We start from the raw sequence: 12,546 nt of genomic DNA, 5'->3' as shown, positions 1-12,546 counted from the left end.
CGCGCCGTGACCTGCCGTCCTCCCTCTGCCCCACCCCCCACCCCGCCTCACAGGTCAGCGGCACTCCCCCCCCCCCCCCACACCCGCGGGCTAAGTCGCCATGTGACCGGAGAGATTCCTGTTCCATGGAATCCCTGGCTGAGGGAAGGAGGCGGGAGAGCGAGCGCGCCTTGTTGCGCGCGGGAGGGGGGAGTGTTGGGGACGGAGCGCGCAGCCGCAGTGCGGGCCAGCCGGTGTGTGCGAGCGTGGAGCGAGCCCGAAGTGCTACAAAAGAAAAGTGCGAGCGGAGTTTTTGCGGGCTCCACTCCGAGGCGGCAGCTGCTGCTGTGGCGGACGGTGATCTCTCGGGCTCGCTCTTCCTCCTCCCCGCCGCTCGGGTGGGCTTCGGCGGTGGAAACAACCGGTGCCTGGCACGACTGTTTCTAACCCCCCCTCCCGCCTGCTCCAGGACTCCCCCTCCTCCCCCGCGCTGCGCTAGCCTCGGGACTGGCACGGCGGCGCCTCCGCCTCCCCCCCCCGCTCCTGTCCTCACAGGTTAAAGCGCCGCGAGGTGAGTTTGAACCTTTTCTCCACGGGGGGGGGAGGGGAGCGCGCGCGCTCACTCACTCACGCGCACACACACAAACGGGAGGCGGGAAAAAAGGAGCGCCTGCATCGCGGGTCGCTCGAGGATCTTTTTTTTTTGGGGGGGGGGGCATTCGGCTATGAGGCGGTGCACTCGGGTCAAACCAACTCCCCCCCCCTCCGGTTCGTCTCCCCCCCACCCCTTGGAAAACCTGAGTTGAGGGGCGGGCGGTGTGTGTGTGTGTAGAGATGTATGTATGTATTTATGTATGTATTTATGTATGTATGTATGTATGTATGTATGTATGTATGTATGTATGTATGTGCTTTTTCCCCCCGACGCCCTTCTCCTTAGACTCAGGGCGGCTTACAACATGTTAGCAATAGAACTTTTTAACAGAGCCAGCATATTGCCCCCCACAATCCAGGTCCTCATTTATAAAGTATAAAGAAAGGGTGACTTTTTTTTTTGGTGAGGATTGGGGAATTTCCCTCAGCACGGCTCTTCATCCCCCCTTTTTTTCCTCCCCTCTCCTGCGGGCGCTTCAATCCGCCCGTTTTTTCACTTTTTTCCGTGCGTTCCCACCCCCCACCCCCCTTGAGGTAAAAAAAAAAAAAAGCCGGCCTCTTGCTTGAGTCAGGTGGCTGCCCGAAAAGGGACTCTTCTCTGCGCACGTTTCTTCCCCCCCCCCCCTCTCCCGCCCTGGTTCTTGCTCCCGGTTCCCCTTCAGTTGACATTGCAACCGGCAGGGCACTGACTCCCCCCCCCCCCGGCTCTTTTTCTTTTCTCCCCTCTCCAAAAAAATAAATCCCTTTTGTTGGCTCACCTTCTCCCTCAATTCTTAGGCTGAGGGAGGCTTTTGTTCGGGAAACATCAAAGGCGACTTGAGAGGGGATTGTTGAGGGGTGGGAGGTGGATGTGAGAGAAGACATAATTTTGAAAGCGAAGTTTCTCCTCAGGGTTTCGTTGCCTGTCAGCGCTGGCTTGGCGACTCCCCCCCCACTCCCCCCCCTATTCCTGAATGGGGAAAATAAAGAATGAAACTTTCTTTCCCTCCCTCCTTCCTGACTGCTTGTGATACGGTGAATTACCTAACGAACCAAGCAGCTTATTTATACATGGTTGAGGGCAGATTGATCTGCTTAAAGCAGTGCTTCTCAGTTATTTTCTGTTATGCCCCCCCCCCCAGGAAAAAGTAAACATAGAAACATAGAAGATTGACGGCAGAAAAAGACCTCATGGTTCATCTAGTCTGCCCTTATACTGTTTCCTGTATTTTATTTTAGGATGGATATAAATTTATCCCAGGCATGTTTAAATTCAGTTACTGTGGATTTACCAACCAGGTCTGCTGGAAGTTTGTTCCAAGCATCTAATCTACTACTCTTTCAGTAAAATAATATTTTCTCGTGTAGCTTCAGATCTTTCCCCCAACTAACCTCAGATTGTGCCCCCTTGTTCTTGTGTTCACTTTCCTATTAAAAACATTTTGCACCCCTCTCAACTCTCCAATCTGGACCCCAATGGAATTTTATTGTTAATATTTATTGTTTTACTTATTATAAGCTGCAAGCAAAGTATGGGCTGGGGAAGGCTGCACTACTTACTTACCTGGGAGTAAGTCCCACAGAACTCAGTGGAGTCTGTTTTCAGTTAGGGGAATCAATTGAGAGGGACTGGGCTTATTCCCTGGGGTCACACGCTCCCCTCCCCGCATTGCTCCACACATACCTCCCAGGAGGCCTGCCCCACTATTTGAGAAGCATTGGCTTAAAGAGTTATTATTGAACCCAGATACTATCTTGAGCAGCCTGGTGCCAGTGTTTGGAAGGGTGAACATGTTGCCCATAGTTGTTTTGAAGTGAAACTTTCAAAGCTAAAGGCTGAGGTTTCCTTGTTTGCCATCTTAAAAGCCATGTTGCTATCCTTGATTCTGGAAACAGGTGTCTTATTCATAGGACTAAAGAAAAAATAGCTTTGAACATTGCCCATAGGTTTAGGGCGTTTTAGTGTCTCTTAAACCAGTTTGGTTATTTCTAGAAAAAATGGTAGAAAGTGGATCTCCATGGTTTTAAGAAAGAATGTATCTTAGTCCACTTAACAGACTTTGTAAGGTGTAGATTAGAAGCTACTTGACTTATTCCTGCTTGAAAGTAAAAACGTTGAAACTTAACCCTTATCCTCAGGTGCTTTGCATTACAGTATAATGCACTTAAGGAGAACAATTTTAATTTAGGCTTTTGATCATTTCTGCAAAACCAACTCATAACTTTTATATGAGGGATTACCATATGTTATGGGCATTTCCAAATAGATTTCATTCAGGTTGTATCTGCATCCATTCTTCATAAACTGATTTGTGACTGACCTTCAATTGTCTTGTTCTGGACAACAAATCCTGAGAACTGGCAACGTACACCACAAGCCAATCAATTCTAGATGATGAATACAAGCAAAATTAAAATCAACAACTCCCTCAAGTAGAATTAATATCTGTGTCATTTTCATATTGTGGAAATAGTTTGCCATTACTACCGTATATTTCAATACTTTTTTGGTACTTCCTAGTCTAGTTTACAGCCTTGGGATTTCCTGGTAGTCTTCCATTCAAGTAACTTTTGGAAGCCAGTCATGATTGGTTAGGTGCTGCCCCCAGAGGACGGCTGACCAATAGAATTCAAACATTGGGATTCAAACAGTATCCTAGCCCTCTCAATTGTCACTGCTCCTGAAATAACAAAATAACTTCCATATTCTTATCCAAAAGATAGTGGAAACCATCTCACCAGTACATATTATTTTTTTCCATTTGTTTTGCCATTTGCCAATTAAAACAGTTCTGTGGAAGAAACTAACTTGTCTAAAAGATAGAACCCTATTATGGTAGAGAATAGCAGGGGTCCAGGAACTGTAATCTTGATTAGAAGTTGTAAGGTGGAATTTTGGCATAGGAGCGAAGAGTAAGAGAGTATATTGACTTCCATTTGGCTTATGAACCAAACCAGGAATTTTTTACATATGCTAGGCCAGTGGTGGCTAACCTTTTCCAGACCAAGTGCCCAAAGCGTGAATGGGTGCATGTCTGAACCCCCCAAATGCAATGTGCATGCACCCCCTGCATGCACCTTGCCCCCTGCATGGCCCCCTGCATGTTTCCCACTTCCCTAAGTAAATGTGCCCCATCCCCCTGCTTGCGTGGCAGAGACCCAAAGACCAGCTGGCTGGTAAGAAGTGCCCTGGCATGTGCGACGGAGCTGTAGTGACTGCTCGTATGCCCACAGAGAGGGTGCTGCATGCCATCTCTGGTACGAGTGCCATGGGTTTGCCATCATGGTGCTAGGCAATCAGGTTGTAACATATCCTGTACAAAATTAGTTTCATCTCTGTAGTCCTTTGGAAGGGCTCTTGATCAAAAATCCCTTCGCCTGATCCTTGCACTAGGTTTAAGTACATAGAGTTCAATATTCTTCATTGTCATCAAAGTGGATATTTAGTTGGGTGCCCTTCTGATGAATCATTTATATTATTTTTTGTATATTTGCATGCATTCTTCATTGTCAATGGTGTCTTTGCAAGTGTTAGGGTTGGGGATTGGTTTTCTACTTAAATCCGCTGGAGATCCCCTTCTCTGAAATTAAGAGTAAGTATAGCATGTTAGTAATTTCAAAGAACTATGGGATGAATTGAATAGTCATGGAGGGATTACATGTTTTAGGACTCAAGAATATAGTCTGCTGACGGCTGAGGTGTAATAAATAATGATAAAAAACCTGGGAAATTCTGAAATGCTGATCCTGAGGAGATGCCCTGGGTGCTCTTTCTCTCTTTTGTGTGTTTACGTGGTTTTGAAAGCTTATTTGTTCAGACAGGTTTTTAATACATTGTGGTCAAAGGTTGTTTAAAAACTTTGGCTTTTAAAAAGCTATTTTTGCTAAAATGTTTACTGTTTTGATTGTTGCATTTACTTAGTTTTACTTTTTAAAAAATGTGTGTTACATTAATTCTTTAAAGCTATTTCTTTGAAAATTATCAGTAATATTGTAACTGTTTACTAGTATATGTTTGGTTGTTTGTAATGTTCATTTGGGTGAAATGATGCATCAGGTTTTGAATCAATGCACCTCAAATGGGCTAACGTATGAAATGTGCCTTTCAGCCTACATAAAATCAGACAGAAAAAACGACTAGAGAAATTAAGTTTACTTTATTGTAAAACCACATTAACAAAATCTTGCAAGTCTGAAAGTTCAAACTTCTGACTGCTACTTTTAACACTCCTTTGTGGCTTGTCTTTCCTGAGTTTCTGTGACAGCAAACCACTGGGAGCTTCTGACCCCCTTTTGTTTCCTAGGCAGCGTCTCTTCCCCTCATTTTCCAAGGTCATCTACAGATTCCATTACAGTGCCCAAAATCCAGGACCTGAGGAATTTTAATTTAGCCAAGTTGTGGCCACTGCTGTGCTGCTGTGTCACTTGACTGTCAGTTCTAATGGAAAGGAAAATCAATGGGGAGGCCAGCAGAAAGTCAAGAGTCACTCCCGCTCTCAGTACTTTTTTGCCTAGCAGTGGTTATTCTTTTTGTCTGTTTAGGCAAGGAAATGTCTGTGGAATTACGACCCAATGGGACTAGTTATCTAGTGATATGGGACTAGTTATAACTGATCACTAGTTATCTAATGATAACTGATTTACAGTTCAATCAAATTACATTTAAAATATTTTACTCAGAAGCACTTTCCCTTTAAATTAAAACAATTTGTATAGGAGAAAAGCTGTGTTTCACCCTGCTATATTATCTTGTTATTAAGAATGCTGATTATCCTCTATAATTCCTTTTTTTCTAAGTATTTCCTTTTCACAGCCTTTAGGGATCCTGACTAGCTGCTCTACCTTTTTCTGTGGTATAAATCAGATTTTTGAAACAACTCCTTCAAAACTTTCTTGCATATTATGAGGGTTATCTGGAAAGTAAGATTACAAGGCATGTAGCTCTCATGGAGAATGTTCGCGGGGGAAGTTGGTATTACTATTGTGTAGTGGGAAGCCAGCGGAAGAGCCAGTAGTCAGTAGATCATCGACTGGTGTTGTGGCGAAGGTTAGAGATGAGCATCCTCATTCCATTTCCTTTCAAGTGCAAAGTGCGTGCTGTAATATGCTACCTGAATGCTAAGGGCTGCTTAGCATTGCTCACAGTCACTCATGCCCTCATCACTTCGAGGTTCGACTACTGTAATGCTCTCTACATGGGGCTACCTTTGAAAAGTGTTCGGAAACTTCAGATCGTGCAGAATGCAGCTGCAAGAGCAATCATGGGCTTTCCCAGATATGCCCATGTTACACCTACACTCCGCAGTCTGCATTGGTTGCCAATCAATTTCCGGTCACAATTCAAAGTGTTGGTTATGACTTATAAAGCCCTTCATGGCACCGGACCAGATTATCTCAGGGACTGCCTTCTGCTGCACGAATCCCAGCGACCAGTTAGGTCCCACAGTGTGGGCCTTCTCTGGGACCCGTCAACTAAACAATGTCGTTTGGCGGGACCCAGGGGAAGAGCCTTCTCTGCGGTGGCCCCTGCCCTTTGGAACCAACTCCCCCCAGAGATTAGAATTGCCCCCACCCTCCTTGCCGTTTGTAAGCTTCTTAAAACCCACCTCTGCCGTCAGGCATGGGGGAACTGAGATATTCTTTCCCCATAGGCCTTTACAATTTATGCATGTTATGTTTGTATGTATGTTTGGTTTTATAATAAGAGTTTTTTTAGTTGTTTAGTATTGGATTGTTACATGCTGTTTTTTGTCACTGCTGTTAGCCGCCCCGAGTCTGCTGAGAGGGGCAGCATACAAATCCAATAAATAATAATAACAACAACAACAACAACAATAATAATAATAATAATAATGAACGCTGCTGCAATAGCTGTCCAAGATGCTTACTGAAGCACCCAAAATCGACAGAGTCAGTGCCACCCGAAAATATCTTGACCATTTCGAGATTGAAGGCGAGGCTTTTCTCAACTGCATAGTGAGAGGAGATGAAACTTGGGATTACCACCATGCTCCAGAGAGCAAACGTCAGTCAATGCAGTGGCTCCATACCCATTCTCCTTCAGCCAAAAAATTCATAATTCAGCAATCGGCGAGAAAAATCTTGGGAACCCATCACAGCAGCATTCATGCCCTTGGCATTCAGGTAGTGTGTTACAGCGCACATTTCGCATTTAGAGGGAAGCCGAAGGAGGACGTCCATCTCTAACCTTCACCACAATGTCAGTGGATGATCTACTAACCACTGGCACTACCCATTCTCTTCCGCTGGCTTCCCACTACACGATAGTAATGCCAACTTCCCCCGCGAACATTCCCTGCAAGAGCTATGTGCCTTGTAACCTTACTTTCCGGATAACACTCGTATTATTGTTGCACTGATTATGGAATTGGTTTGTTTGAAGTGGCTTCTAGCAGGGTGCTAACTATTTAGGCTGTACCGCACATCAGAGTGCCCAGGGGTGTGATCTTTCTCCGCAGCTCCATAAAGCAGTTCAACCTTTCCAAGATGCCAGTAGCAGCTGTATGGAGCTCTGTAGGCACATGCAGGAATGTAAATTTTTGTTTCTTCTTTGATTTTATGAGTTAAGGATACTTGGCAGTTTGTGTTGTACCATCAAGGAGCTGGATTTCATTTGTATTTAGAATCATAGAATCATAGAGTTGGAAGGGACCTCCTGGGTTGTTGGGTCCAACCCCCTGTCTGTCCTTTCTAGTCAGGAACCTGCTGGTGAAAACCTTGCTGCTCTAGCAGTTTGGGTGGATTTTAGCCAATGCAATGCAATTCTATATTTTTTGGATGTGATTGCACAGGGAAGGCTAAAAATTAACCTAGGCCACATAAATGATTTATCTGAGTAATTTATTGTATAACCATTTATTAATTAAAGGCCATACATTGCATGAAGCTGCATGACTAGTGGGACTGTTTATATGAATAAGGGAATTAACTAGTTTATTTTTTGTAGCTGAACCTAATGATAGCTAAACCAGACAAATGTCTTTATTTTGAACTCTGTGGAGATACAGTAATCCTCAATTTATGATCACAATTGGAACCAGAATTTCTGTTGCTAAGCAAAATAGTAAGCTGTGCCTAATTTTATATTTTCCCCAACAATTACTAGGGAATCACTGCAGTTGTTAAAGTGAATCACATGGTAGTAAAGTAAATGTGGCTTCCCCTATTGAAGAAATTCCAATTCTATTTGTTAGCTGGAAATTGGGTAGGAAGGCTACAAATGGTGATCACCTGAACCCAGGATGCTGCAACCGGGTTAAATAGATTCGGTTTCCAAGTACCCAAATTTTGATGCTAAGTCACTTTCTCCATACAGTTATATATAGATACAGTATATATGTACACATGCGTTCTGCATGTGTATTTCACAATGTGGTTTTCCTTTTGAACTGAGGTTGTACTTGGTCACTTTGATACAGTATATGAGGAAAGGGGACTGTAGTGGTTATAATCTTTGTTTCTACCGATATACTTAATATGGAGTATAAATAGCTCATTTCTAATGAGTAGGCAACCTGTCTAGCTTAGCACAATAATCCTCATCTTACAGCCATTTTTAATGACCTTCAGTGTTACAACAACACTTAGAAAGGTGACTTATGATCATTTTTCACGCTTGCGACCAGTGCTGCATTTTCTTGGTCAAGTAAACAAGACTTATGAATATTTATAGTGAATCCGAATGATCATGTAAGTCAAGGATTATCTGTATCTGGATGCAGCTGCCTTTTATTCCTCTAGCATACAGTCCCTTATAACCTAGTATAATCATCTGAGGGGTGTAAATTAAATTTATTGTAAGATAACACCACCTATTCCTAGGGGTTCTTTGGGAGTTCATATCAAATCCATCAGATGTTAAATTAAGTTGGATGATTTCCTTGCATGCCTCTATTTAATCAGAATAATTAATGCTCTTTTTAGGTTGGGCATTGGTGCTGATTACCTATCCATTTATTTTGATTGGAAAGGAATATGGCATACAGCTTAGTGTGCTGTATGAACATAATCATTATAGGTTGTGCACTATAATTTATGACATTGTACAATGCAGCCAATTGTTTATTCAATGCTATAAATTGATGGTCGAACAATGCTATCTATGTGTACTTCAGTATGCAAATCAAAATATTTTTTAGGATACAAGAAGACTTTCTAGATCTGTCTTGGACATGAAGCCAACATCACTTTTTCTTAGCCCTAGGAAAGGGGTAACGGCAAATCACTTCTAAATAAAGCTAGCCAAGAAAACTGCAGGCACTTGTACAGGCAGTACAGTGATACCTCGTCTTACAAACGCCTCGTCATACAAACTTTTCGAGATACAAACCTGGGGTTTAAGATTTTTTTGCCTCTTCTTACAAACTATTTTTACCTTACAAACCCACCGCCGCCGCTTGGATGCCCTGCCTCCAGACTTCCATTGCCAGCAAAGCACCCATTTTTGCGCTGCTGGGATTCCCCTGAGGCTACCCTCCATGGGAAACCCCATCTCCAGACTTCCATGTTTTTGTGATGCTGCAGGGGAATCCCAGAAGGAGAATCTCAGCAGAGCAAAATGGGCGCTTCGCTGGCAACGGAAGTCCGGAGGTGGGGTTTCCCATGGAGGGGAGCCTCAGGGAAATCCCAGCAGCACAAAAATGGGCACTTGAGCTGGCAAAAGGGGTGAATTTTGGGCTTGCACGCATTAATCGCTTTTCCATTGATTCCTATGGGAAACATTGTTTCGTCTTACAAACTTTTACACCTTAAGAACCTCATCCCGGAACCGATTAAGTTTGTAAGATGAGGTATCACTATATCTGAGAACTGCAAAAAACCAGCTCATAATTTCACTTCCATGGCTATATAATTAATTACTTCTGCATAATATCATTTTATGATTAAATATTTTGTTTGGTTTGTAGTCCAGATGTTCTTATAAACCCATTTAGGCATCTTTGATAGAAACTAAAAACATGCCTGTTTTTATAAATAAATGAAAAGACATCATTACCATCAGCTTTTCTTTTCTTTTTCTAAACGGTTGTATTCGTTGCCTTCTATATTTCCTCTGTGTGGCCTGTCTTAAATAATAGATGTAGGAACTGAAATGAAAACTCTCTAATGAAGAATTTGCTTGGTAACTGATACAAGCTTTTCCCCCATTGCAACTGCTTATACTGCAGTAGAAATAATGTTATCAGAAATGAGCAGCAATTAGATTCTTTGTTTGTATAAAACCAATCAGTTAATTGAGAGCAGTTATAATATAGTGTTAGCTATCGGTAACACTCCTTAGAGTTCATTAATCATTTTTAATTGAATTAAATAATGTAGTTTTAAAAAGAATTGTACATATACATTGATATTAACCATTCTTACTTGCCGTAATTTTTTAATTAAAGAAAAGGAATATGAGATTAAGTAAAGTTATAGAAAAAGTGTGGGTAACCTTAATTTAGCTCTGTCCATTAAACTTATATATAATTATACGTTCATGTATATGTTCATGTATCACCATAGCACAAGAGAAGTGAGCACTCCGCAAAGCCAGAGCTGCAAATGCTGTAACAATGGTGTCCACACATGTCTGCCCAACATGTGGCAGAACATTTCATGCCCGTAAAGGCCTTATCAGCCACCTGCGGACACATCATGGGCAGCCCAAAAGCTGTTAGATGTCAAGATGTCCTCTTCGAACACAATGGATGAACATCATATGTTCATGTATATGGCAGTATGTATTTTGTTTTTAATAATAGAATAGAATAATAAAAAAGCTAAATGGGTTATGAAAAGTTTCTTCTAACTATTAGCACAGATCTCTGCTCAGCTGTACGGTGGAGGATATTGGATATTGGATAAAATCCTTTCTCGTGAGACTTTTACATTAGTCTCTTCATTTCCTCTCTCATAATTATTTTTGCACCCCTAAAGTTGCTCCTAGTAGTTCTTCCAACCATCAAGAGTACATGTAATCCTTGATTTACAGCTGGTCATTTAGTGACTATTTGAAGTTGTGACACATATCCGAGGAGTAACTTTTAAGGTGTTTCAGAAGTTCTGACAGCTCCTCCCTATAGTCCCATGATTGCATTTTGGGTGTTTGGCAGCTGCCGTCCCTGACTATCTCTTGCCGCATACCTCCCAGAGACCTATAAAGAGAACACAGAGTTGGCCTCCTCCAGATCCCATTAAGCAGGTTGGTGGGACTGCGGGGAAGGGCCTTCTATGTTGCTGCCCCAGCTCTGTAGAATCAACTCCCCCCCACAATGTCCGTATGCTCCCACCCTATTGGCTTTCCATAAGGCCACGAAGACCTGGCTTTGCCTGGCAGGTCTGGGGGCCATGAACCAACAACAATCATAGTCAAATTGTATGAATGTCTAGTATGCATATTGTGTTAGTTTATTATGTTAAATTATGGCTTTTAATTAAGGTTTTATATCTCAGATTCTATATTTTACTTTTTACTGTTTTTGTATTTTATACTGTTGTAAGCCGCCCTGAGTCCTTCGGGATTGGGCGGCATAGAAGTCGAATTAATAAACAAACAAACATAGTGAACAATTTGTTTAAACAACCATGGTTGGATTAACATTTGCTACCTTCTTTGATTTTGATTAACTCTTTTGTTAAACTCTTTTGTTAAGAGAATTTTATTTCTCATAAAGGAGCAAAATGTTGCTATATTAGATGCAAGTTCACCCACAAATGGTTGCCAATAGTTGTTAGGAGATAGTTTTGTATTGTTTATTTTATTGAATGTACTTTTATTGGTCAGTAGTGAAATAAAGTGTCTGTCTGTCTGCTTCAGAAACAACATCACTACTTTTACTTCTATAGCCCCATATAGTATCAGAGCAAAATAAAACTCATCCTTCTAAGAAGGGAATCTGGATGTGAATAATTTGTGTATTGTTTATACAATTACTTTGTGTCTGAAATGCACAGGGCCAGAATGACCTGCAACCTTTGACAATTGCAGTTTGGTCCTAAATAATCACCCATTAGCTATAAAGTGATTTACAACCACTTCCTCTACTTGAGGAGCAGCAAGGTTCAGTAAAAGTGTGGGAAAAGAGGTCATTAGGCAAATAACATCTGTCACAGTTATGTAACTTTTCAACTCTAATTGGATTACTTTTTTAATGATCTGAACAAAATAACAGAAAAAGACATGACAGCTTTTGCTTTTCACTCATAGAAACATAGAAGTCTGACGGCAGAAAAAGACCTCCTGGTCCATCTAGTCTGCCCTTATACTATTTTCTGTATTTTATCTTAGGATGGATATATGTTTCAACTCAACTCATTATCAAGTGTAATGCTACCAAAAATAGAAGGTGGAGAAGAATAGAATAGAATAGAATTCTTTATTGGCCAAGTGTGATTGGAAGAAATTTGTCTTTGGTGCATATGCGCTCCGTGTACATAAAAGAAAAGATACATTTGTCAAGAGTCATGAGGTATGGCACTTAATGATTAAGACCTGATCCCCAAATTGTGTGTACATTGCAATGTTTTGGAAAGCCTTGGAGATTTTCTGAAGCATTATGAAGACAGCCTGGCAGGGTGACATGGTGGAGTACAGGACAGCAAAGCTAGAGGAGTCCAAAGGGCAGAGATGGGGGGGGGGGAGGGGAGTTGAAGAGATGGCATTCCCTTTACCAAGGCTCAAGGCTGGGAGGAACCAAGTCAGTTGTACCCTCGGGGTGTGTCCTCACCTAATGATTGATGGGATTTGGTTAATGATGGGCAGTACTGTTGTTAAGCAGTGTAGGCACACAACATTGTGCTTTACAACTACATATCTTGAAATAGAAATTCTGCCCTAATTATCTTTGGAACTCAAGAACTATTTGTATTCAGGTGTTTTAAAATGATGATGGAGTAGGACAATTGAAGAGTCTCTAGATGTTACTGAAATTT

The 12,546-nt window shown here is 42.0% G+C and overlaps 1 protein-coding gene across 1 annotated transcript in view; it reads left to right on the top strand.

The window, feature by feature from the left end:
• Positions 1-202: 202 nt before the first annotated feature.
• The window catches only part of KANK1 (KN motif and ankyrin repeat domains 1), a 176,807-nt gene continuing 164,463 nt past the window's right edge, over positions 203-12,546 (top strand). Inside the window, exon 1 of the mRNA XM_070742646.1 lies at positions 203-550. The gene's annotated coding sequence lies outside the window, so the exon portion shown is untranslated. The remainder of the gene's footprint in view (positions 551-12,546) is intronic.

This window comes from Erythrolamprus reginae, chromosome 2 (assembly GCF_031021105.1).
Source record: "Erythrolamprus reginae isolate rEryReg1 chromosome 2, rEryReg1.hap1, whole genome shotgun sequence".
NCBI classification, from domain to species: domain Eukaryota; kingdom Metazoa; phylum Chordata; class Lepidosauria; order Squamata; family Dipsadidae; genus Erythrolamprus; species Erythrolamprus reginae.
This window is presented reverse-complemented; position numbering and strand designations above follow the sequence as displayed.